A 23,739-nucleotide genomic window follows, 5' to 3' on the forward strand; every position below is an offset into this window, starting at 1 on the left:
CAATGACACTGCTAATACACACAGGATCTTCCCCCTACCTGCAGGACTTCTCTTTCAGCTCCTGTGCCCAGCATTTGTTTCCTCACTGCCTGCAGCTACACAGTAAACACTTCAGCACTGAGTCTGTGCAGCTAAAGGGGTTAAGAATCCTGGGAGAGAGCAATAAGCAGCAGCCGGCAGTGCAGGGGGGCGTGGCCAGCACAGTGACCGTATGGTGTACAGATCTCTAAGGCTTTGTACAAGAACATTATCAGAGCAGGGAGAGAAGCTGACATCACAGGTCATGTGACCATCAGTGAAATCTGAGAAACCAGCCACTGGAGATAGTGAGTGAATTGGAAAGCTGTTACATTTGCCTAGTTAGAAACATAGAAAGAATAAAAAAATAACTAGGACAACCCCTTTAACTGACGGATTAACTATAGTAATTCCGTGTCACAACAGCAATTAAAGGGTTTAGTGGGCACAAAAATAGCTATTTGTCAGCGACACGGTACGTCCTAAGTTTAAAAAAAGATTGCGGCGGGGGTTAATTGTGACAGGATGCCCACTGAAATCATTCAGCGGGCATCCTGTCACAACGCCGGGGGGGCGTTGTGACAGGATGCCCGCTGAATGATTTCAGTGGGCATCCTGTCACAATTAACCCCCGCCGCGCCGCAATCTTTTTTTAAACTTAGGACCACCCTGTGCATCCAACTAATACATTATTAGGACGTACCGTGTCGCTGACAAATAGCTATTTTTGTGCCCACTAAACCCTTTACTTGCTGTTGTGACACGGAATTACTATAGTTAATCCGTATCGGCGATCGCCACAAACCGCAGGTCAATTCACACCTGCAGTTTGCGGCTTTACCTGCGGTTTGCGGCGGCGATCGGGCGTGCCATCAGGTCCCAATGCAGCTGTAGGGGGGACCCGATGGCATGGAAGGCAGTGCGATGTCTAAGGAAGGCATCGCACTGCCTTCCGGTGATGAGCCTGTGAGATCCAGCCCCCTGGATCTCACAGGCCGGAAGCTGTATGAGTAATACACACAGTATTACTCATACAGCCAATGCATTCCAATACAGAAGTATTAGACCCCCAAAAGTTCAAGTCCCAAAGTGGGACAAAAAATTAAGTGAAAAAAAGTATAAAAAAATTAAAAGTTTCAAGTAAAAACAAACAAAAACGTCATTTTCCCCAAATAAAGTGTCACGAGGGTGTCAAGAGCCACGCCTGACTCCGTTATACCCGGGGTCAGGAAGTCGCAGCGGGTGGCTGCGCGCTCTATGTAGAAAGATAGTGCAGTTTCTTAATGGTAGCTTTCTGGGTTTGCCTTGCAACCCTTTTTGGCTCACTCAGGGATCCGTAGCTCCTTCTCCTCAGCTGTTTCTTGTCCAGCACTCCCAACCTCCTTATATTCCCCTCTCCCACTTCTCTGGTTGCCAGATATAGAGCTTCCTGCCTGGACTTCTATACTGACCCACTGGAGCTGTGTAGCTGTGTTCCCTGGTTGTTGTTCCAGAATGTTACCCTCCGGATCCCTGTTGAGCCTTTGTGGTCTGCTGTTGTCGCCCACCTGGGATTATATGTTTGTCTGTATTGTCTGTCTTCTCCTTGGTGTTTTCCTCTTAGTGTCAGTGGTGCGGACTAGTGATCCCACCGCCCCGTTCACTACATAGGGCTCATCTTAGGGAAAGCCAGGGTTTAGGCACGTGATCGGCGTACGGGTGAGGAACCCGTCTAGGGAGGTCAGGGCAGTCAGGTGCCAGCCGCAAGGTGAGTCAGGGGTCACCACCTTTCCCTCTCCCTTGGACAGGGCCTTCCCATTTCCCTCCCTTTGCGTGACGCCGGTCATTACATAAAGTAAAAAAAAATTGGTAAAAAATAGGGGAAAAAAAAAATGTATACATATTAGGTATCGCCGCGTCCGACCGGCTCTATAAACATATCACATGATGAACAACGTAAAAAAAAAAAAAAACTGTGCTAAATAAACAATTTTTTTGTCACCTTACATCACAAAAAGTACAACAGCAAGCGATCAAAAAGGCGTTTACCCACCAAAATAGTACTAATCTAACAGTCACCTCATCCCGCAAAAAATTAGCCCCTACCTGAGACAATCGCCCAAAAAATAAGAAAACTATGGCTGTGAATATGGAGACACTAAAACATCATTTTTTTGTTTTAAAAAAGCTGTTATTGTGTAAAACTTACATAAATAAATAAAAAAGTATACATATTTGGTATCGCCGCGTTCGTATCGACCGGCTCTAAAAAAATATCGCATGACCTAACCCCTCAGATGAACACCTTACATCACAAAAAGTGTAATAACAAGCGATCAAAAAGTCATATGCACCCCAAAATAGTGCCAATCAAACCGTCATCTCATCCCGCAAAAAATGAAACCCTACCAAAGATAATCGCCCAAAAACTGAAAAAACTATGGCTCTCAGAATATGGAAACACTAAAACATGATTTTTTTTGCTTCAATAAAGAAATCATTGTGTAAAACATATTCAAAAAAAAAGTATACATATTAGGTATCGCCGCATCCATGACAACCTGGTCTATAAAAATATCACATGATCTAACCTGTCAGATGAATTTTGTAAATAACAAAAAATAAAAACGGTGCCAAAACAGCTATTTTTTGTTATCTTGCCTCACAAAAAGTGTAATATAGAGCAACCAAAAATCATATATACCCTAAACTAGTACCAGCAATAGTGCTACCCTATCCCGTAGTTTCTAAAATGGGGCCACTTTTTTGGAGTTTCTACTCTAGGGGTGCATCAGGGGGGCTTCAAATGGGACATTGTGTCAAAAAAAACAGTCCAGCAAAATCTGCCTTCCAAAAACCGTATGGCATTCCTTTCCTTCTGCGCCCTGCCGTGTGCCTGTACAGTAGTTTACGACCACATATGGTGTGTTTCTGTAAACTACAGAATCAGGGCCATAAATATTGACTTTGGTTTGGCTGTTAACCCTTGCTTTGTAACTGGAAAAAAATTATTAAAATGGAAATCTGCCAAAAAAGTGAAATTTTGAAATTGAATCTCTATTTTCCATTAATTCTTGTGAAACACCTAAAAGGTTAACAAAGTTTGTAAAAAATTTTGGGTGGTTTCTATTATTTAAGCCTCGCAAAGTGACTTCAGACCTGAACTGGTCCCTAAAAATTGGGTTTTTGAAAATTTCTGAAAAATTTCAAGATTTGCTTCTAAACTTCTAAGCCTTGTAACATCCCCCCCAAAAAAAATGTAATTCCCAAAATGATCCAAACATGAAGTAGACATATGGGGAATGTAAAGTAATAACTATTTTTGGAGGTATTACTATGTATTATAGAAGTAGAGAAATTGAAACTTGCAAATTTGCTATTTTTTTTATAAATTACGGTAAGTACAATTTGTAACGAAAAAACAATCTCAGAATGGCCTGGATAAGTCAAAGCGTTTTAAAGTTATCAGCACTTAAAGTGACACTGGTCAGATTTGCAAAAAATGGCCAAGTCCGTAAGGTGAAATAGGGCCGAGTCCTTAAGGGGTTAACTGACCGACTAATTTATTGTTTTTCCGTGTCACAACAGCAAGGAAAGGAATTAGTGGCCACAAAATTAGCTATGTGTCAGCGACACAATTAACTGATGGATTAACTATTGTATTTCCATGTCACAACAGCAAGTAAAGGGTTTAGTGGGCACAAAAATAGCAATGTGTCAGAGACACCATTAACTGACGGACTAACTATTGTTTTTCTGTGTCACTACAAAAAGGAAAGGGTTTAGTGGCCTAAAAAATAGCTATGTTTTAATGACACAACTGACGGATTAACTATTGTATTTCCGTGTCACAACTGCAAGTAAAGGGTTTAGCAGCCACAAAAATAGCTATGTGTCAGCGACACAATAACGGATGGATTACCTATAGCATTTCCGTGTCACAACAGCAACTAAAGGGTTTAGTGGGCACAAAAATAGATATGTGTCAGCGACACAATTAACTGACCGACTAATTATTGTATTTTCGAGTCACAACAGCAAGTAAAGGGTTTAGCGGCCACAATAATAGCTATGTCTCAGCAACATAATTAACGTATGGATTAACCATAGTATTTTCGTGTCACAACAGCAAGGATGCATAGCGTTCTCCTTGACGTCTCCAACATCTTTGGCGGCCATCATTTTTGCTCAGGTTGCATCCACTTTCATCAGTGAACAGCACTCAGGCCCACTGGTCCGTCATCCTGCATAGATGCTCCCTGGGCCATGCAAGACAATGACACCTGTGCCTAGTGGTGTGGTTGGGTACCCTTGCAGGTCGTCTATCATGCAGTCCACGCTGATAGAAACGGTTTCGAATGTTCTGACGTGATATTTGGGTGCCTCTCACCTCCCTTAAATGTGCCTGGAGTTGTGTGGCATTCATCATCCGGTTACGCAGGGCATTGTTCACAATGAAGCGATCATCAGTGTGGAATTTGGCCAAAGAACGTCCACTTCTATGTCTTTCTGTGACTCTTCCAGTCTCTCTGTTGCAACCTGCTGATGACACTCTAAACTCGGTGGCCACTTCTGTCTGAGAACATCCTGCTTGAAGCCTCGCAATGGCGAGGTACTGTTAATCAATTGTTAGGTGATTATTAGGTGATTCATGGATCAAACACTTGTTTTGAATTTTGCCGTTAAGCTCCTTGTTAGAGAACAGGAAATTGTGCAAAACGTAGTGAAACATTGAACAGTTGGACATGTGCATTCAAAAGTTTAGAGAAGGTCACATGGTGCATTTTAGGTTCATCCTGAAATTTCATCCCTAAATATCACAAACTTTTTGTGAGTAGTGTATATATACACAGTTGGTATAAGTTTTACATCTTCTTGTATATATGATATTGACAATGCTAATTTAACCTGGCATCTCCTGTATATAATATATATATATATATATATATATATATAGCTGGTATAAGTTATACATCTTCTTGTATATAGTGATATGGACCATGCTGGTATAACCCTGGGTGGGCATCTAGCATGTAGTATTGAACTATTGTGTGACACTGTCCCCTGTACGTTGTTCTCCTTTTTGGAGTGTGATGTCCTCCTTTTTGGGGCAATGCAAGTGGCCACCCTATCTGTGGGGTACATTTATTTTAACCTCCTCAGGACCGCCGTACGCAGGATTGCGTCTTTGCGGCGGTCCTGTTGTTCTGGGTGGACGCGCCGGTGCGTCCTCTCGCGAGACGCGAGATTTCGTGCATTGCCGGCCCGCGCATGCGCATCGCGGGCCGGCAAAAGTTAAAGAAGTATTTCGTCACCAGCCTGCCAGCAACGATCATTGGCTGGCAGGCTGGCGATTTTCAAAAAATCAAATCAGAAGCCAGATAACAGATCATATTAGTAAATATGATCTGTTATATGGCTTCTCTGCTTCTCTGCTGGTCCTTTTCGTCGGTTGGATCCAGCAGAGAAGCAGACTTCACTGTGAGTACCCACCAAACACTGTCCTTAGCCCCAGATCACCCTCCATCACCCCCATCACCCGAATTAACCCCTTGATCGCCCCCTGTCAATCACTTAGTGAAAGACAAAAAGTGATCAGTGTAAACTGTCACTTTTTTTTTTTCACTAGTATTGGCTGTTAGGTTTTAGGGATAGTTTAGGCCCCTTGGTTAGGTAGTTAGCGTCAGTTAGCGCCCACCCCACCGCACCGCAGTCACTTTTATTCGCTGATTAGCGTATCGCTAATCAGCATTTGTACTTTTATAGTATCTGTAAGTGATCAAAACTGATCACGGTCAGATCTATAATAGTATTAGTGTCACTTTAGTTCGCCCTCCACCCAAAACGCAGTGTTTGCCCGATCAGGCCTGATCGGTCGCCCACACGTGCGTTCACCCACGCCCGCCCCACCGCAGTGACAAAAAAAAATTTGTTTTTTGATCACTGCACATTCACTTTACACGCACTGCGGCGATAAAAAAATCAGTTTTGATATTTTTTATCAACCGCAGCAGCCTCCGGTACTTCGCTAGCCTCCCCTTTGTAAGACAGGTTTGCTTTTTTTCTTGGGTAGTCTCAGGGAATACCCCTAAATTTAGTAGTCCAAAATGTCAAACAGGGGGTATTCTTCTGAAGAGGCCTACAGGATTCTGACCCAGTCGGATGAGGAGTGGGAACCCTCATCTGACGAATCTAGCGGGTCAGAATATGAACCTGTAGAAAGCAGTGGCTCTCTGACCCAAAGTTCGGACGAGGAGGTGGAGGTCCCTGGCAGCACCAGGCGTACCCGGCCCCGTGTCGCTAGACCACAGGTTACGCAGGATCCGTTTCAAGAGCAGCAGAGTGGGGCTGTCGCTGCCGGATCACGTGGTGAGGCATACACCAGCAGCGCAGCCCTTCCTGGACCTAGTACCAGCACTGCCGTACAACATGGTGACGTGGCGAGCACCAGAAGGGCAGTTGAAGCTGGTACGGTGGCACGTGCACTAGTTACCCCCGTCGCAGCCACCGCGCAGACAGGCCCGTAGAGCCCCTAGAATCCCTGAGGTGCTGGCAAACCCTGATTGGCAGTCACCAACTTCAGCCGCACCAGTAGTTCCCCCTTTCACCGCCCAGTCTGGAGTTCGGGTTGAGACGGCTCAAATCGGTTCGGCCCTGGGATTTTTTGAGCTGTTCTTGACTGCGGAACTCTTGGACTTAGTCGTGGCAGAAACAAATCGGTATGCCACACAATTTATATCCGCCAACCCGGGAAGCTCTTATGCCCAGTCTTTCCTGTGGAAACCAGTCCAAGTTTCCGAACTTAAAATTTTTTTGGGCCTTCTCCTCAACATGGGTTTAACTAAAAAGCATGAATTGCGGTCATATTGGTCCACGAACCCAATTCATCACATGCCCATGTTCTCTGCTGCTATGTCCAGGACACGATTTGAGACCATCCTACGTTTTCTGCATTTTAGCGACAACACCACCTCCCGTCCCAGAGGCCACCCAGCTTTTGACCGGCTCCACAAAATTCGGCCCCTCATAGACCATTTCAACCAGAAATTTGCAGATTTGTATACCCCCGAGCAAAACATCTGCGTAGACGAGTCCCTAATACATTTTACCGGGCGCCTTGGCTTCAAACAATACATCCCAAGCAAGCGTGCCCGGTATGGGGTCAAATTGTATAAGCTCTGTGAAAGGGCCACAGGCTATACCCACAAATTTCGGATCTATGAGGGAAAAGATCAGACCCTGGAACCGGTCGGTTGCCCTGACTACCTGGGGAGCAGTGGGAAGACAGTCTGGGACTTGGTGTCACCCTTATTCGGCAAGGGGTACCATCTTTATGTGGACAATTTCTACACAAGTGTGGCCCTCTTTAGGCATTTGTTTCTAGAACGGATTTGCGCCTGTGGCACCGCGCGAACTAGTCGCGTGGGCTTCCCCCAACGGCTTGTAACCACCCGTCTTGCAAGGGGGGAGAGGGCTGCCTTGTGTAATGAAGAACTGCTCGCGGTGAAATGGAGAGACAAGCGTGACGTTTACATGCTCTCCTCCATTCACGCAGACACGACAATCCAAATTGAAAGGGCAACCCGTGTCATTGAAAAGCCCCTCTCAGTCCACGACTATAATGCGCTCATGGGAGGGGTGGACTTCAATGACCAGATGTTGGCTCCCTATTTAGTTTCCCGCAGAACCAGACGCTGGTATAAGAAGGTGTCTGTATATTTAATTCAATTGGCTGCCTATAATAGTTTTGTTCTCTACAGTAAGGCTGGGAGAACAGGATCCTTCCTCAAATTTCCTTTACCCAGGAGGTTCCGTGGCCCCATCCACCAGTGTAGTTAGCCGTCTACACGAGCGACATTTCCCCAGTGTCGTTGCTGGTACCTCAACCCAACTGCCACCTCGAAAAAAATGTCGTGTCTGTAGCAGGAGTGGAATAAGGCGTGACACCCGCTATTTCTGTCCTGACTGTCCTGACCACCCTGCCCTATGCTATGGAGAGTGTTTCCGGAAGTACCACACACAGGTACACCTAGCATAGGGATTGCATCTCACAGGACAGGCACACAGGGCTATTAGGGCCCTTTTACTCACAGCTGCTGCAAACCTCTCCTTTCACCTGGGATAAAGTGCATAACGTACTTCGCCACATCTTTGGGCGATTTGCGCTTTGCACATTGTCCCATGGGGAAGGAGAGGTTTGTTCTATAAAGGTAAAAAAAACTAAACAAAAAAAAAATTACCGGTAAGTAAAAAAGTTAAACGTTCAGTTAAAAAAAAGTTTCTATGTTCCGTTCAACAGTTAATAAATTTATTGCGTTGCGGCCTGGTTTTTTCTTTTTTGTTTTGTTTTTTTTACCTTCCAGGTGGACCAACCGATCGACTAGCTGCAGCACTGATGTGCATTCTGACAGAAGCATTGCGCTGCTGTCAGATTACACGCAAGTCGGTGTATGCGGCGCTGCAAGACGAGATTTCTCCTCTGCAGTAAAAGATACGTTTGCCGAGGCATATGAGCTGAGGAGGTGGCGGTGTTTATATACTTTGGCAAACACTTTGTATATATAAAAAAAAATAAAAAATCCCGGCAATGATTTATTCATCCACATCGATTGATGTGAATGGAGAAATCGGGTTTGCCAGGGCATACGAGCTAAGTGGGTATGGATGTTGGGCGGAGCTCCTATGTCCTGGCAGACGCCTTTCCCCTCCTTTTTCTTTTTTTGGCAGAGATTTTTTCATCCACATTGATCGATGCGTATGAAGAAATCTGTGCCGTTCATTTTTTTCTTTCAGCCCAGAGGCTGAACGGAAAAAAAAAATCTCATTACCCGTATGCTCAATATAAGGAGAATAGCAGAAACTCCTAATGCTGGGCATACATGTAATGATTGTGGAGACCCTCAAATGCCAGGGCAGTACAAACAACCCACAAATAACACCATTTCGGAAAGAAGACACCCCAAGGTATTCGCTGAGGGGCATATTGAGTCCATGAAAGATTGAAATTTTTGTCCCAAGTTAGCGGAAAGGGAGACTTTGTGAGAACAAAATCAAAAAAATCAATTTCCGCTAACTTGTGCCAAAATTTTTTTTTTTCTATGAACTCGCCATGCCCCTCATTGAATACCTTGGGGTGTCTTCTTTCCAAAATGGGGTCACATGTGGGGTATTTTTACTGCCCTGGCATTTTAGGGGCCCCAAAGCGTGAGAAGAAGTCTGGTATCCAAATGTCTAAAAATGCCCTCCTAAACGGAATTTGGGCACCTTTGCCCACCTAGGCTGCAAAAAAGTGTCACACATCTGGTATCTCTGTATTCAGGAGAAGTTGAGGAATGTGTTTTGGGGTGTCTTTTTACATATACCCATGCTGGGTGAGATAAATATCTTGGTCAAATGCCAACTTTGTATAAAAAAATGGGAAAAGTTGTCTTTTGCCAAGATATTTCTCTCACCCAGCATGGGTATATGTAAAATGACACCCCAAAACACATTCCCCACCTTCTCCTGAGTACGGAGATACCAGATGTGTGACACTTTTTTGCAGCCTAGGTGGGCAAAGGAGCCCACATTCCAAAGAGCACCTTTCGGATTTCACAGGTCATTTACCTACTTACCACACATTAGGGCCCCTGGAAAATGCCAGGGCAGTATAACTACCCCACAAGTGACCCCATTTTGGAAAGAAGACACCCCAAGGTATTCCGTGAGGGGCATGGCAAGTTCCTAGAATTTTTTATTTTTTGTCACAAGTTAGTGGAAAATGATGATTTTTTTTTTTTCATACAAAGTCTCATATTCCACTAACTTGTGACAAAAAATAAAAACTTCCATGAACTCACTATGCCCATCAGCGAATACCTTGGGGTCTCTTATTTCCAAAATGGGGTCACTTGTGGGGTAGTTATACTGCCCTGGCATTCTAGGGGCCCAAATGTGTGGTAAGGAGTTTGAAATCAAATTCTGTAAAAAATGACCTGTGAAATCCGAAAGGTGCTCTTTGGAATATGGGCCCCTTTGCCCACCTAGGCTGCAAAAAAGTGTCACACATCTGGTATCTCCGTACTCAGGAGAAGGTGGGGAATGTGTTTTGGGGTGTCATTTTACATATACCCATGCTGGGTGAGAGAAATATCTTGGCAAAAGACAACTTTTCCCATTTTTTTATTCAAAGTTGGCATTTGACCAAGATATTTATCTCACCCAGCATGGGTATATGTAAAAAGACACACCAAAACACATTCCCCACCTTCTCCTGAGTACGGAGATACCAGATGTGTGACACTTTTTTGCAGCCTAGGTGGGCAAAGGGGCCCATATTCCAAAGAGCACCTTTCGGATTTCACAGGTCATTTTTTACAGAATTTGATTTCAAACTCCTTACCACACATTTGGGCCCCTAGAATGCCAGGGCAGTATAACTACCCCACAAGTGACCCCATTTTGGAAAGAAGACACCCCAAGGTATTCCGTGAGGGGCATGGCAAGTTCCTAGAATTTTTTATTTTTTGTCACAAGTTAGTGGAAAATGATGATTTTTTTTTTTTTCATACAAAGTCTCATATTCCACTAACTTGTGACAAAAAATAAAAACTTCCATGAACTCACTATGCCCATCAGCGAATACCTTGGGGTCTCTTATTTCCAAAATGGGGTCACTTGTGGGGTAGTTATACTGCCCTGGCATTCTAGGGGCCCAAATGTGTGGTAAGGAGTTTGAAATCAAATTCTGTAAAAAATGACCTGTGAAATCCGAAAGGTGCTCTTTGGAATATGGGCCCCTTTGCCCACCTAGGCTGCAAAAAAGTGTCACACATCTGGTATCTCCGTACTCAGGAGAAGGTGGGGAATGTGTTTTGGGGTGTCATTTTACATATACCCATGCTGGGTGAGAGAAATATCTTGGCAAAAGACAACTTTTCCCATTTTTTTATACAAAGTTGGCATTTGACCAAGATATTTATCTCACCCAGCATGGGTATATGTAAAAAGACACACCAAAACACATTCCCCACCTTCTCCTGAGTACGGAGATACCAGATGTGTGACACTTTTTTGCAGCCTAGGTGGGCAAAGGGGCCCATATTCCAAAGAGCACCTTTCGGATTTCACAGGTCATTTTTTACAGAATTTGATTTCAAACTCCTTACCACACATTTGGGCCCCTAGAATGCCAGGGCAGTATAACTACCCCACAAGTGACCCCATTTTGGAAAGAAGACACCCCAAGGTATTCCGTGAGGGGCATGGCAAGTTCCTAGAATTTTTTATTTTTTGTCACAAGTTAGTGGAAAATGATGATTTTTTTTTTTTTTTTCATACAAAGTCTCATATTCCACTAACTTGTGACAAAAAATAAAAACTTCCATGAACTCACTATGCCCATCAGCGAATACCTTGGGGTCTCTTCTTTCCAAAATGGGGTCACTTGTGGGGTAGTTATACTGCCCTGGCATTCTAGGGGCCCAAATGTGTGGTAAGGAGTTTGAAATCAAATTCAGTAAAAAATGACCTGTGAAATCCGAAAGGTGCTCTTTGGAATATGGGCCCCTTTGCCCACCTAGGCTGCAAAAAAGTGTCACACATCTGGTATCTCCGTACTCAGGAGAAGTTGAGGAATGTGTTTTGGGGTGTCTTTTTACATATACCCATGCTGGGTGAGATAAATATCTTGGTCAAATGCCAACTTTGTATAAAAAAATGGGAAAAGTTGTCTTTTGCCAAGATATTTCTCTCACCCAGCATGGGTATATGTAAAATGACACCCCAAAACACATTCCCCACCTTCTCCTGAGTACGGAGATACCAGATGTGTGACACTTTTTTGCAGCCTAGGTGGGCAAAGGGGCCCATATTCCAAAGAGCACCTTTCGGATTTCACAGGTCATTTTTTACAGAATTTGATTTCAAACTCCTTACCACACATTTGGGCCCCTAGAATGCCAGGGCAGTATAACTACCCCACAAGTAACCCCATTTTGGAAAGAAGACACCCCAAGGTATTCCGTGAGGGGCATGGCGAGTTCCTAGAATTTTTTATTTTTTGTCACAAGTTAGTGGAAAATGATGATTTTTTTTTTTTTTTTTTTTTTTCCATACAAAGTCTCATATTCCACTAACTTGTGACAAAAAATAAAAACTTCCATGAACTCACTATGCCCATCAGCGAATACCTTGGGGTCTCTTCTTTCCAAAATGGGGTCACTTGTGGGGTAGTTATACTGCCCTGGCATTCTAGGGGCCCAAATGTGTGGTAAGGAGTTTGAAATCAAATTCAGTAAAAAATGACCTGTGAAATCCGAAAGGTGCTCTTTGGAATATGGGCCCCTTTGCCCACCTAGGCTGCAAAAAAGTGTCACACATCTGGTATCTCCGTACTCAGGAGAAGTTGAGGAATGTGTTTTGGGGTGTCTTTTTACATATACCCATGCTGGGTGAGATAAATATCTTGGTCAAATGCCAACTTTGTATAAAAAAATGGGAAAAGTTGTCTTTTGCCAAGATATTTCTCTCACCCAGCATGGGTATATGTAAAATGACACCCCAAAACACATTCCCCACCTTCTCCTGAGTACGGAGATACCAGATGTGTGACACTTTTTTGCAGCCTAGGTGGGCAAAGGGGCCCATATTCCAAAGAGCACCTTTCGGATTTCACAGGTCATTTTTTACAGAATTTGATTTCAAACTCCTTACCACACATTTGGGCCCCTAGAATGCCAGGGCAGTATAACTACCCCACAAGTGACCCCATTTTGGAAAGAAGAGACCCCAAGGTATTTCGTGATGGGCATAGTGAGTTCATAGAACTTTTTATTTTTTGTCACAAGTTAGTGGAATATGAGACTTTGTAAGAAAAAAAAAATCATCATTTTCCGCTAACTTGTGACAAAAAATAAAAAGTTCTATGAACTCACTATGCCCATCAGCGAATACCTTAGGGTGTGTACTTTCCGAAATGGGGTCATTTGTGGGGTATTTGTACTGTCTGGTCATTGTAGAACCTCAGGAAACATGACAGGTGCTCAGAAAGTCAGAGCTGCTTCAAAAAGCGGAAATTCACATTTTTGTACCATAGTTTGTAAACGCTATAACTTTTACCCAAACCATTTTTTTTTTACCCAAACATTTTTTTTTTATCAAAGACATGTAGAACAATAAATTTAGAGCAAAATTTATATATGGATCTCGTTTTTTCTGCAAAATTTGACAACTGAAAGTGAAAAATTTCATTTTTTTGCAAAAAAAATCGTTAAATTTCGATTAATAACAAAAAAAGTAAAAATGTCAGCAGCAATGAAATACCACCAAATGAAAGCTCTATTAGTGAGAAGAAAAGGAGGTAAAATTCATTTGGGTGGTAAGTTGCATGACCGAGCAATAAACGGTGAAAGTAGTGTAGGTCAGAAGTGTAAAAAGTGGCCTGGTCTTTCAGGGTGTTTAAGCACTGGGGGCAGGGCCGTCTTTTCGAATGGGCACGCTGGGCAGTTGCCCGGGGGCCCCACTTGCCTGGGGGCCCGCCTGCCCAGTGAACCCACCACCCGCGGGAACGGCCGCCTAACACACACAGGTTGCCCCCCCAGTTGAATACTAATGAGCGCTTCCATTATGGAAGCGCTCATTAGAACCGAGAGACCAGGAAGTGGTGAACGCTCTGTACTCACCACTTCCTGGTCCTCGGCTGTCGGCTGTGCAGGGCTGCGCACAGCGTGAGGGCGCTCTGTGACCTCACGCTGTGCGCGCCAGTTCAGAGCACAGAGTCGACTGAGGAGAGGCAGGCGGCGTCCAGGAGCAGGAGAGGTAAGTGATTTTTTATTTTATAAGAAAATGTGGCTGCTGGGGGCATAAGGGGGCTAATGGAGAGGCATATGGGGGCTAATGGAGAGGCATATGGGGGGCTAATGGAGAGGCATATGGGGGGCTAATGGAGAGAGGCATATGGGGGGCTAATGGAGAGGCATATGGGGGCTAATGGAGAGGCATATGGGGGCTAATGGAGAGGCATATGGGGGCTAATGGAGAGGCATATGGGGGCTAATGAGGCATATGGGGGCTAATGGAGAGGCATATGGGGGCTAATGGAGAGGCATATGGGGGCTAATGAGGCATATGGGGGCTAATGAGGCATATGGGGGCTAATGGAGAGGCATATGGGGGCTAATGAGGCATATGGGGGCTAATGGAGAGGCATATGGGGGGCTAATGGAGAGAGGCATATGGGGGGCTAATGGAGAGAGGCATATGGGGGGCTAATGGAGAGGCATATGGGGGCTAATGAGGCATATGGGGGCTAATGGAGAGGCATATGGGGGCTAATGGAGAGGCATATGGGGGCTAATGGAGAGGCATATGGGGGCTAATGGAGAGGCATATGGGGGCTAATGGAGAGGCATATGGGGGCTAATGAGGCATATGGGGGCTAATGGAGAGGCATATGGGGGCTAATGAGGCATATGGGGGCTAATGGAGAGGCATATGGGGGCTAATGGAGAGGCATATGGGGGCTAATGGAGAGGCATATGGGGGCTAATGGAGAGGCATATGGGGGCTAATGGAGAGGCATATGGGGGCTAATGAGGCATATGGGGGCTAATGGAGAGGCATATGGGGGCTAATGGAGAGGCATATGGGGGCTAATGAGGCATATGGGGGCTAATGGAGAGGCATATGGGGGCTAATGGAGAGGCATATGGGGGCTAATGAGGCATATGGGGGCTAATGAGGCATATGGGGGCTAATGAGGCATATGGGGGCTAATGGAGAGGCATATGGGGGCTAATGGAGAGGCATATGGGGGCTAATGGAGAGGCATATGGGGGCTAATGGAGAGGCATATGGGGGCTAATGGAGAGGCATATGGGGGCTAATGGAGAGGCATATGGGGGCTAATGGAGAGGCATATGGGGGCTAATGGAGAGGCATATGGGGGCTAATGGAGAGGCATATGGGGGCTAATGGAGAGGCATATGGGGGCTAATGATGAGAGGCAGCATATGGGGGCTAATGATGAGAGGCAGCATATGGGGGCTAATGATGAGAGGCAGCATATGGGGGCTAATGAGAGGCATAATAACACTGTCATCCACAGATGCCCCCATAACAGTGTGTCTTCCACAGATCCACCATAACAGTGCGCCTGCGCACTGACGAGAGACAGAAAGAAGGGGAAAGAATCCGCGGAAGCAAGCAGAGGACGGCACAGCAGACGATTGAACAGCTTCTTTTGTAAGTAAATAGTTTTATTATAAATGTATCCCTGCATACCGCAATTCTCTCATATTTTGTAATCTTATTTATATATACTTATTTTGTTTTTGCCCCCCCATTTTTGACTGTGGTATCTTTGTGCCCCCCCTATATATTATTCCTATATTAAACACTGATTTTGTTGAAAGTACCAATAAATATCGCCTTATTGATAATTTGCATTTTTATTCTAGTGCGTGATTGTGTAGACAGGGCCCCAGTGCACTGTATTGCCCGGGGGCCTATAATGCTCTTAAGATGGCACTGACTGGGGGCTGAGGTGGTTAAAGAGGTTCTCTGGACTTTTTCATATTGATGACCTACACCTGGCAACCCAATCAGCTGCCGTCTTAGCAAACGTGTCTCACTCTCTATGTCTTTGGTCCACCATGAAAGGAAATTGTAAAAAAATACAATAATGTCAGGTATTTTTGGGGTCTAGTATTAAGTTGTTCGTTGCTGTGGAGAAGGGTGCCATAATAATTAAAAAATATGAATGTTTCTATGATTTAACGATGTAAACTTAAAAAGGTCTTTCACATAGTAATCGGCTTGGCTGAAATAATAGCTGGTTCTAGAGGCTTTGCTCCTTTAATTGAGGCCTGACACTCAAAGTGCTGAAAGACTACGCCCGGCCTCAGCCTGAACTCGTTTCTGCAGCATTAGCAATGTCGCAATGTCAAGGGAGGAGGATGTTGTTTCGGAACTTACGAGCTGATTTGGCGTGCGGAGAGGATGTACTATGCCCTGATTGGCTGTCCTTCTCCCGCCTAACGTTAGCTTAGTCACTTTCGGTTTTCATTTACCTCTTTGGAACCTGGAAACCCGTTTACAGTTAAAGGACAAAAACGACCCCTGACACCGGATAGCAGATTAGTAGACCACGGAGTGTACAACCAATCGTAAACTATCAGGTACGTTGCAATAAATTAAAAGTCGCCAATGGACTGTGTCAACCCAGCAAATCCTGTATTTGCTTTTCACTGCCTCCTGTTCACTGTGTGTTTTTTTGCGTAGTGTGCTGTTCATGCAGTAACGCTGCAGCCTGCAGGCCCTCCTACTATGGATAAAATACTTCTCTTCTATAAGCCATTTACACACAGACGTATTTTTGGGGAATGCAGACCCAATTATTTCCTTGGAGCTGCAAAAGATGAGGGCAGCACTCTGTGTGCTGTCCTTATCCATTTGCCCATTACATAAGCCTGCAAAAAAAATAGAACATGTCTTATTCTCATCCATTTTACAGACAAGTATAGGACATTTCTACAAGGTAAAAAACAGGCAGCAAGCACACTTTTCCACACTGCCCTTGCGACTTAATATTGTTGCACAGCTGGTCAAAAAAGGGACTTGCGCCTATTTTTACCACTAAAATAGTCGCAAGTATCTTGATAAATGAAACCCTATGTGTCAGAGTTATTTTTGTCCTGAATGCTGCTCCTGTGACAAGGACCTAGCTCTAAGGGTAGCAGCACATGGTGAAAATCTGCATAAAAACGCACATAAATCTGCACTGTTTATCATGTTTTTTTGTGCATTTTTATGCAGTTTGTCGTGCGGATTTGATGTGAATTTTCCACAGATCTCACCCTTTCATTAAGAAAGGTGAGATCTGCCCAAGAAAAACACAACAGGGGGAGGGAGAGAGGTCAAGGTGAACAATAAGGGAGGAAACAAACTAAGATAAAATCCTAAGGCAAAAGAATGAGTTGAAAAATCGCCCAAGCAGTATTTCTTAGTGGCGAATTAAACAGGTTCACTTGCGGTGAGTGAGGCGTTAAGTCACCGGTGATGATCAGACTGCAGATGCCTCGTCCGATCATGTCGCAGGATTAATCCAAAGGAGTAAGTCCCTGGGATCAGCGATGAGGCGAGTTGGTGACAATTGAAGATCTCTTTGTTCTTTGAGGCTTAGGACGAGTGAGAGTATGCCATTCCTCTGATTGTGGCAAGCGTACCAGATCCGCCGCAAGTGACCATGACGGTATCTCTATTGGCTCTATGCCCAGGACAGACCATGCGGTTTCCAGATCGGCTGGGGTTTTTATAATGATCCGCTTGTCATTCTTTATTATAGAAATTCCAAAAGGAAATAACCATGCATATTGAAGGTTTTTTGCTCGCAACTTGTCTAACAACGGGCGCATCAGACGCCGTTTCTGGAGAGTCGAGGGAGCAATGTCCTGATACAGGGATATCTCGACACCTTCATAGCAGGTCAGGCTTTTTTCCCTAGCCGAGCGAAGAATCGCAGCTGTGTCCACGTAGGATAACAGACCACATATTACATCACGCGGTGGTTCGCTGGGCTTTGGCTTCAATCGGAGAGCTTTATGTATCCGCTCTATTATAATCGCGTTCGTGCGTTCCTGACCCAAGAGTCCAGCAAATAATTCTTGCGCCACTTTAGGGAGTGCTTCCCCTGCCCAGGACTCCGGCAGTCCCTTGATTCTAATATTTTTTCGCCGGCTTCTATTTTCCTGATCTTCGATCAGTGTATATGCCGTGTTTACATGGGCCTCTAATTGCTCCGTTCTGGCTGCTAATCCTGAAGCGTGAGCGGTGAGCTCCGAGCACGTCCACTCTAGGGTCTCCGTCCGGAACCCAAGGGCATGTAAGTCCGACTTTGTCAGCTAAATCATCTCTTACCGGTCTCAGTGCCTGGGCTAAAGCCTTCTTCAGCACTGCCGCTGTGAGCGCTTCATCTGGAGCTTGTTCCTCTTCACTGCTTGAGTGAGGTTCCTCCTCAGATTCTTGCAGCTCAGTCGGCTCCGGCGCCATCTTGGCCTGTGAAGCGGGAGAGTTTGTATGTCTCTTTGCAAAGAGTTTCGTGACCGCTGCTTGGTTCATTTTTGACCTGGCAGGTCCTTCACCTTCTCTCGGCTGATATCTCCCTATTTTGCCCATAATTTAGGCGATTTAGTTAGCTAATTCAATGTTAATGTAAGTACGTGACAGGATAGAGCTCTCTCAGGCTGCCATCCAGTCCGCGGTCAAGCTACGCCCTCAGAGGCAGGATCTTTTGATGACCGAGGTACAAGGGAATTTTATCCTTGATTGTGTAGACTTCTGCCTCTGTCACAACTACTTTTGGTACAAGGACAACTACTATCTCCAGCGCACAGGAACGGCGATTGGGGCGAAATTCGCCCCCAGTTTTGCTAATATTTTTATGGGGGCTTGGGAAAAAGAAAACATCAACCCCGTTCTGAATAAAGTGACTGCTTTTGGTGAACTTACTATCTGGAAGAGGTTCATTGACGACTGTCTGATTGTGTGGAGGGGAGAGAGACAGGGTCTTTTGAACTTCATTAACAGTCTGAACATGAATCAATGGAGCCTCTCCTTCACAAGTACAGTCAGTATTAACAGCATTGACTTCCTTGATCTAACAATCTTTCGGGAAGATAATCACCTGAAGACTAAAACGTTCTTCAAGGAGACTGACGTTAATGGGTATATAGAAACCTCCAGTTGTCATTATACCCCTTGGCTGAAGAATATACCCAAGGGGCAATTAAAAAGGATTCACTGTAATTGCACAAAAGATGAAGACTTTAGAGCACAAAGTGAGGTTATCAGTGGGCGGTTTCTGGAGAAAGAATACTGTAGAGAAGATCTAGATAAATGTAGAGAAGAAGTAGAGAGAGAGAGAGAGTGCAGGAGAGGGATCCTCGGGGAGAATAAAGAAAGACTTCCGTTTTTCTTTCCTCACACAGTACAACGTCCAAGCTGGAACTATCAAGAATATAATAAGGAAGAACTGGCCAACTCTAAAAAAATGATCTAGTGTTAGGGAAGGATATCCCGGAACATCCGAATGTAATTTTCAGAAAAGCACCAAGTTTACGGACTAAACTGGTGCACAGTGCCTCATACTCTGAGGGTAGGGGTGGGCGATATGGCCTAAAATCTATATTGCAATATAATTTTAAGCATGTGCGATATGCGATATATATCGCGATATATTGTTTTCTATATTGGGGGTGGTGTTTAAACTTTTTTTTTTTTACTTTTTATTTAGTAACTATTAGCCTCCTTAAGGGCTAGAACCCTTGTCATATTCACCCTAATAGAGCTCTATTAGGGTGAATAGAACTTTACACTCTCCCTGCTGCCCTGTGCTTTGTGCACACAACAGCAGGGAGCTGACCATGGCAGCCAGCCTCTGATCCGCCCCCCAGCCTCTCCCTCTTATCAGCCCCCTCTGGTAACTCAAACCCACCCCTTCCTCCCCAGTATTAATCATTGGTGGCAGTGGCCACAGGGTCCCCCCCCCCCATCATTGGTGGCAGTGGGCAGTTCCGATCAGAGTCCCAGCAGTGTAATGCTGGGGCTCCGATCGGTTACCATGGCAGCCAGGACGCTACTGAAGTCCTGGCTGCCATGGTATGTTAGTGAGCAGCATTATACTCACGTGCACCGTGGCCGCCGGTCGCTCCTTCTTCTCATAGGTCTGTGCGGCGCATTGCTAATGCTATAAGCATTAGCAATGCGCCGCACAGACAGAAGAAGGAGCGACCGGCGGCCACGGTGCACGTGAGTATAATGCTGCTCACTAACATTCCATGGCAGCCAGGACTTCAGTAGCGTGACTCCTGGCTGCCATGGTAACCGATCGGAGCCCCAGCATTACACTGCTGGGACTCCGATCGGAACTGCCCACTGCCAGACATCGTTGTGAAGGCCTTCACTGTGCTGGACTCCGCCTCCATCTATCGTGGTGACACGGCAGTCTTGCTCTGTAATATCTCGGTGGACGTCCCGCCACCATCTCCATGTCGCGGTCGGCTGGTGGGTGGAGCTGATTGGGAAGGAGCCACATGAGAGAACTGCCCTGCAGCGTGCAGTCATAGGGGCCGGGATATGGCCGGCACATTCAATGGTGGCGCAGTGGCCACAGTCCCTCCCCTCCTCCTCCTACTCTGTTCTTATTGGTGGCCAGCGGCAGCCGCGCACAGTGGGGAGGGAGGGACTCTCGCCTTCTCCACTGTGCCGGCTGAGGAGAACATGGTGCGCGCTGAGAGCGCGATCATATCGCGGTCCGGCGATATGCACAAAATCCATATCGTGGCACAAATTTATACCGCATATCGCCTATATCGCCCACCCCTATCTGAGAGTATCAGAAAGGGGAATAAATTCACCTGGTGTGGGTTCTGTCTGCCGTGCCACAATAGGAAGAGAGAAAAAAGAAAGAGGGATACTCAGACTGTACATTCCAATCAGAAGGGTCAGGACTACAAGATAAAAGGATGCATCACATGTGAAAGTGTAGGGGTGGTCTACATGCTGGAGTGCCCGTGTGGCCTCCAGTATGTGGGCCGCATCATGCGAAAGCTGAAAGTTAGAATTCAGGAGCATGTCCGCAACATTAGAAAGGGACTTGAGACCCATAGTGTCTCGATGCATTTTAAAATTAAACATCAGAAAGACCCGAATGGCCTGTCTTTTGTAGGGGTGGAGTTGGTTAAACCACACTGGCGGGGAGGGAATTCAATCGAGCGGATTAATAGAAGGGAGGTTGAATGGCTCTACATGATGGATTCATTGCAACCAAAAGGGATGAATGTAGAATTCGATTTTAAAACCCTGCCTCACCTGAGAGAATTTTCTGCAATCCCCGTTCTGGCCATGCATAGTCTGTGGCAGTAGTGAGGGGGTGCCCGCCTATAGCTGTAGGCAACCATGTGGATCGCGATGTGTTCAGTCATTCCTGGATGGAGGGAGGGGGCCCCAGGAGAAGTACTCTACCATAGGTGGAGAAGGATCTCGTGGGGGAAAGGAGTGGCCATCCATGAATGAAGGAGGGCGGTCCCATGGTGTGTAAACAACTACTGAAGGGCGGTCCAATGACATGTGAAGTTGTTACTGGCTGGAAAGAGCCATGTGACCCCTGACGTCTCCATTGGTGGGACTGAACCATGTGAGGTATGGCAAGTAGGACAGCAATGAATGGAGGAGGGCGGTACTAGGTATTATTGATCAAGGGCTGCAATCAACTATGTGGGTGGTGATGTTTCAGCTATCCATGAATGAGGGGATAGCCTCCAAGAGGTGCGTTTTCTTTTCATCGGATAGATACTGTGCCTTAAAGGTGGGTGGGTAGCGCTGAGTAGGAGAATGTTATGACATGCTTGTGGAGTTACCCTGTGTATTAACCCTGGGAGTGTTAGTGCCAAGTATGCTAATGTTATGCGATCGAGCTATTCTATGCGAACACATGCGACTAGTTCAGATATACCCCTGTGCTAGTCATGAGAATGCTGGCGCATGGGATTGGTGGGATTGGGCCGGATATGTCTCTGTGCTAACCATGCGATCGTGTGCGATACTTTGGATGTAATCGATACGATCGCATGGTTTAAGACTTTATATGCTGATATGGGATTAGTCTGGAGTAGTGCAGATTTGTTTGCAATTTATAGTTTAACCAGTAACTTGGTGACCCAAAGGAGGTCTTTTTGTGGTATAGGTTTTATGAATGTATTTGATGTATTTTATGGTTGTTTTATTTTTGTATTGAGCCATAAAGGCTATGATGATTTTAAGGAGGTGTGGTAGCTTATCACAGGCAGGTATATAAAGACCGCCTCTAGGTAGGCGGAGTAGATACCCCTGACGAAGCTTCCTAAAGCGAAACCCGGGTCGGGTGAATAATTTGTGTACACTGCTTGTTACCTTATCCATCTTGTGAGTATAATAAAAACCTTGCAGTTGGAATCTTTTGTGATTGTACTTCACTATTGGCGGCACCTTGATTTTTCATAAGGTTCCCTGGAGGAAAGGTGAATTCGAGTGAACTGACTGCTTACCCATGTCCAGGAATTTCCTGTGAGATCTGGAAGGGAGGATTTTTTCAGCTCTGTCCTGGTGCAGCGCGGTCCATTTAAAGAAAACATGTGTTTAAAGCAGTGCTTCTCAAATAGTGAGGCGCGCTCCCCATGGGGGGCACCAGGCTCCGTAAAGGGGGGCTCGTTCAGGGCTGGCCTTTGGGGTGTGCGGGCTGTGCGGCCGCACAGGGTGCCATAGCAACAGGGGCGCCGGGCGGCCGACAGCTCGCAGTGTAATATGCGGCAGGGAGATGAGCGCTTCCATTGTGGAAGCGCTCATCTCCCGTCTGATCAGAGGCCGGCGCAGGCGCTGGACGCGATGTACGGAGCGGGGGCCGGGGGAGAGACTGGGAGGAGGAGCTGGGGGCCGGCAATAGCGGTGGGGCGGTGCGGTCACTGTACTATAGCCCCGCCCCGGTATACTAATATAAAATGTATTATTGAATTAAAAGTTATTAAACATGCCCCCCTCACTCCTAATAGTAGCGTATATCCGAATTTCTTCTGTATAATGCCGGCAGGCAGGCCGGGCGGCCGGTGCGTCCCTCAGTGATGTCACGTGCCTGCGCCGCCTGCTTTATGAATGAAGCAGACGGCGCAGACAAGTGACGTCACTGAGGGACGCGCCGGCCGCCCGGCCCGCCTGCCGGCATTATACAGAAGAAATTCGGATATACGCTACTATTAGGAGTGAGGGGGGCATGTTTAATAACTTTAAACGGCGGCGGGCACACGGAATCTGTGGATGGCACAGTTAAGGGGTGGGGGTCTGTGGATGGCACTGTTATGGGCTGGGGGGGGCACTGTGGATGGCACTGTTATGGGGTGGGGGGTCTGTGGATGGCACATATATAACAGTGCCAGCCACAGATCCCCCCCATAAGTGTCCGTCATCCACAGATCCCACCATAAGTGTCCGTCATCCACAGATCCCCCCATAAGTGTCCGTCATACACACTTATCCCCCCATAAGTGTGTGTCCGATCCACATTTCTTTATTTTTTTATTCTCTTATACGTTAATAAGGATACAGTGTTATGCAGAGGTGTACTTATAACAATTTTATAGACAAATGATACTATTTACAGTCGTGCGGGGGGCGCAAAATGTTTTCTTCCTAGGGGGGGCATGACAGAAAATAATTGAGAAGCACTGCTTTAAAGGGACCTGCAACCTGCTGACATCACTTCCCTCCATGTGACTACAGCAAAGGACTCATCACAACCCAAAAGGACTCATCCATCTGGGAAACTGACTTTCGCTCTGTTTAATCCTGTTTGTACTATACCACCTGTATTTGTAGCCTCAGACCACTGTATATATCCTGGTGTGTATAGTGTATTGTCTAGTGAGCCCTTAAGGCGATTAAATATATAATTTAATCTTGTGCTGTCTTGTATCTCGATCATGAATCCCCACGTCCGTTTTTTGGCCTAGTAATACGCTATCGCGGGTTGGTTTATTACCCTATATAATCCCGTTAGCGGACTGGGCTTATATCAAAGAACTGGTGGCAGTCTTTCCGGGCTGAGAACGCGCTGTTTCACTGGGGCATTGAAAAGGCGCTCTCAGCTTGTTGCCTCTCTGTCCCCATGTGGATAGGAGGAATCTGTGAAAACTGTACCAAGACTGACCTTACCCGCTCCTCCAGGAGGCTGTAATG

General features: G+C 45.8%; 1 protein-coding gene across 1 annotated transcript in view; it reads left to right on the forward strand.

The window, feature by feature from the left end:
• The first annotated feature begins 16,055 nt into the window (after nt 1-16,055).
• Nucleotides 16,056-23,739, forward strand: part of STAT1 (signal transducer and activator of transcription 1) — a 1,318,258-nt gene continuing 1,310,574 nt past the window's right edge. The window contains exon 1 of the mRNA XM_040441848.1: nt 16,056-16,154. The gene's annotated coding sequence lies outside the window, so the exon portion shown is untranslated. The remainder of the gene's footprint in view (nt 16,155-23,739) is intronic.

The sequence above is a fragment of the Bufo bufo genome, chromosome 7, assembly GCF_905171765.1.
Source record: "Bufo bufo chromosome 7, aBufBuf1.1, whole genome shotgun sequence".
NCBI lineage: Eukaryota > Metazoa > Chordata > Amphibia > Anura > Bufonidae > Bufo > Bufo bufo.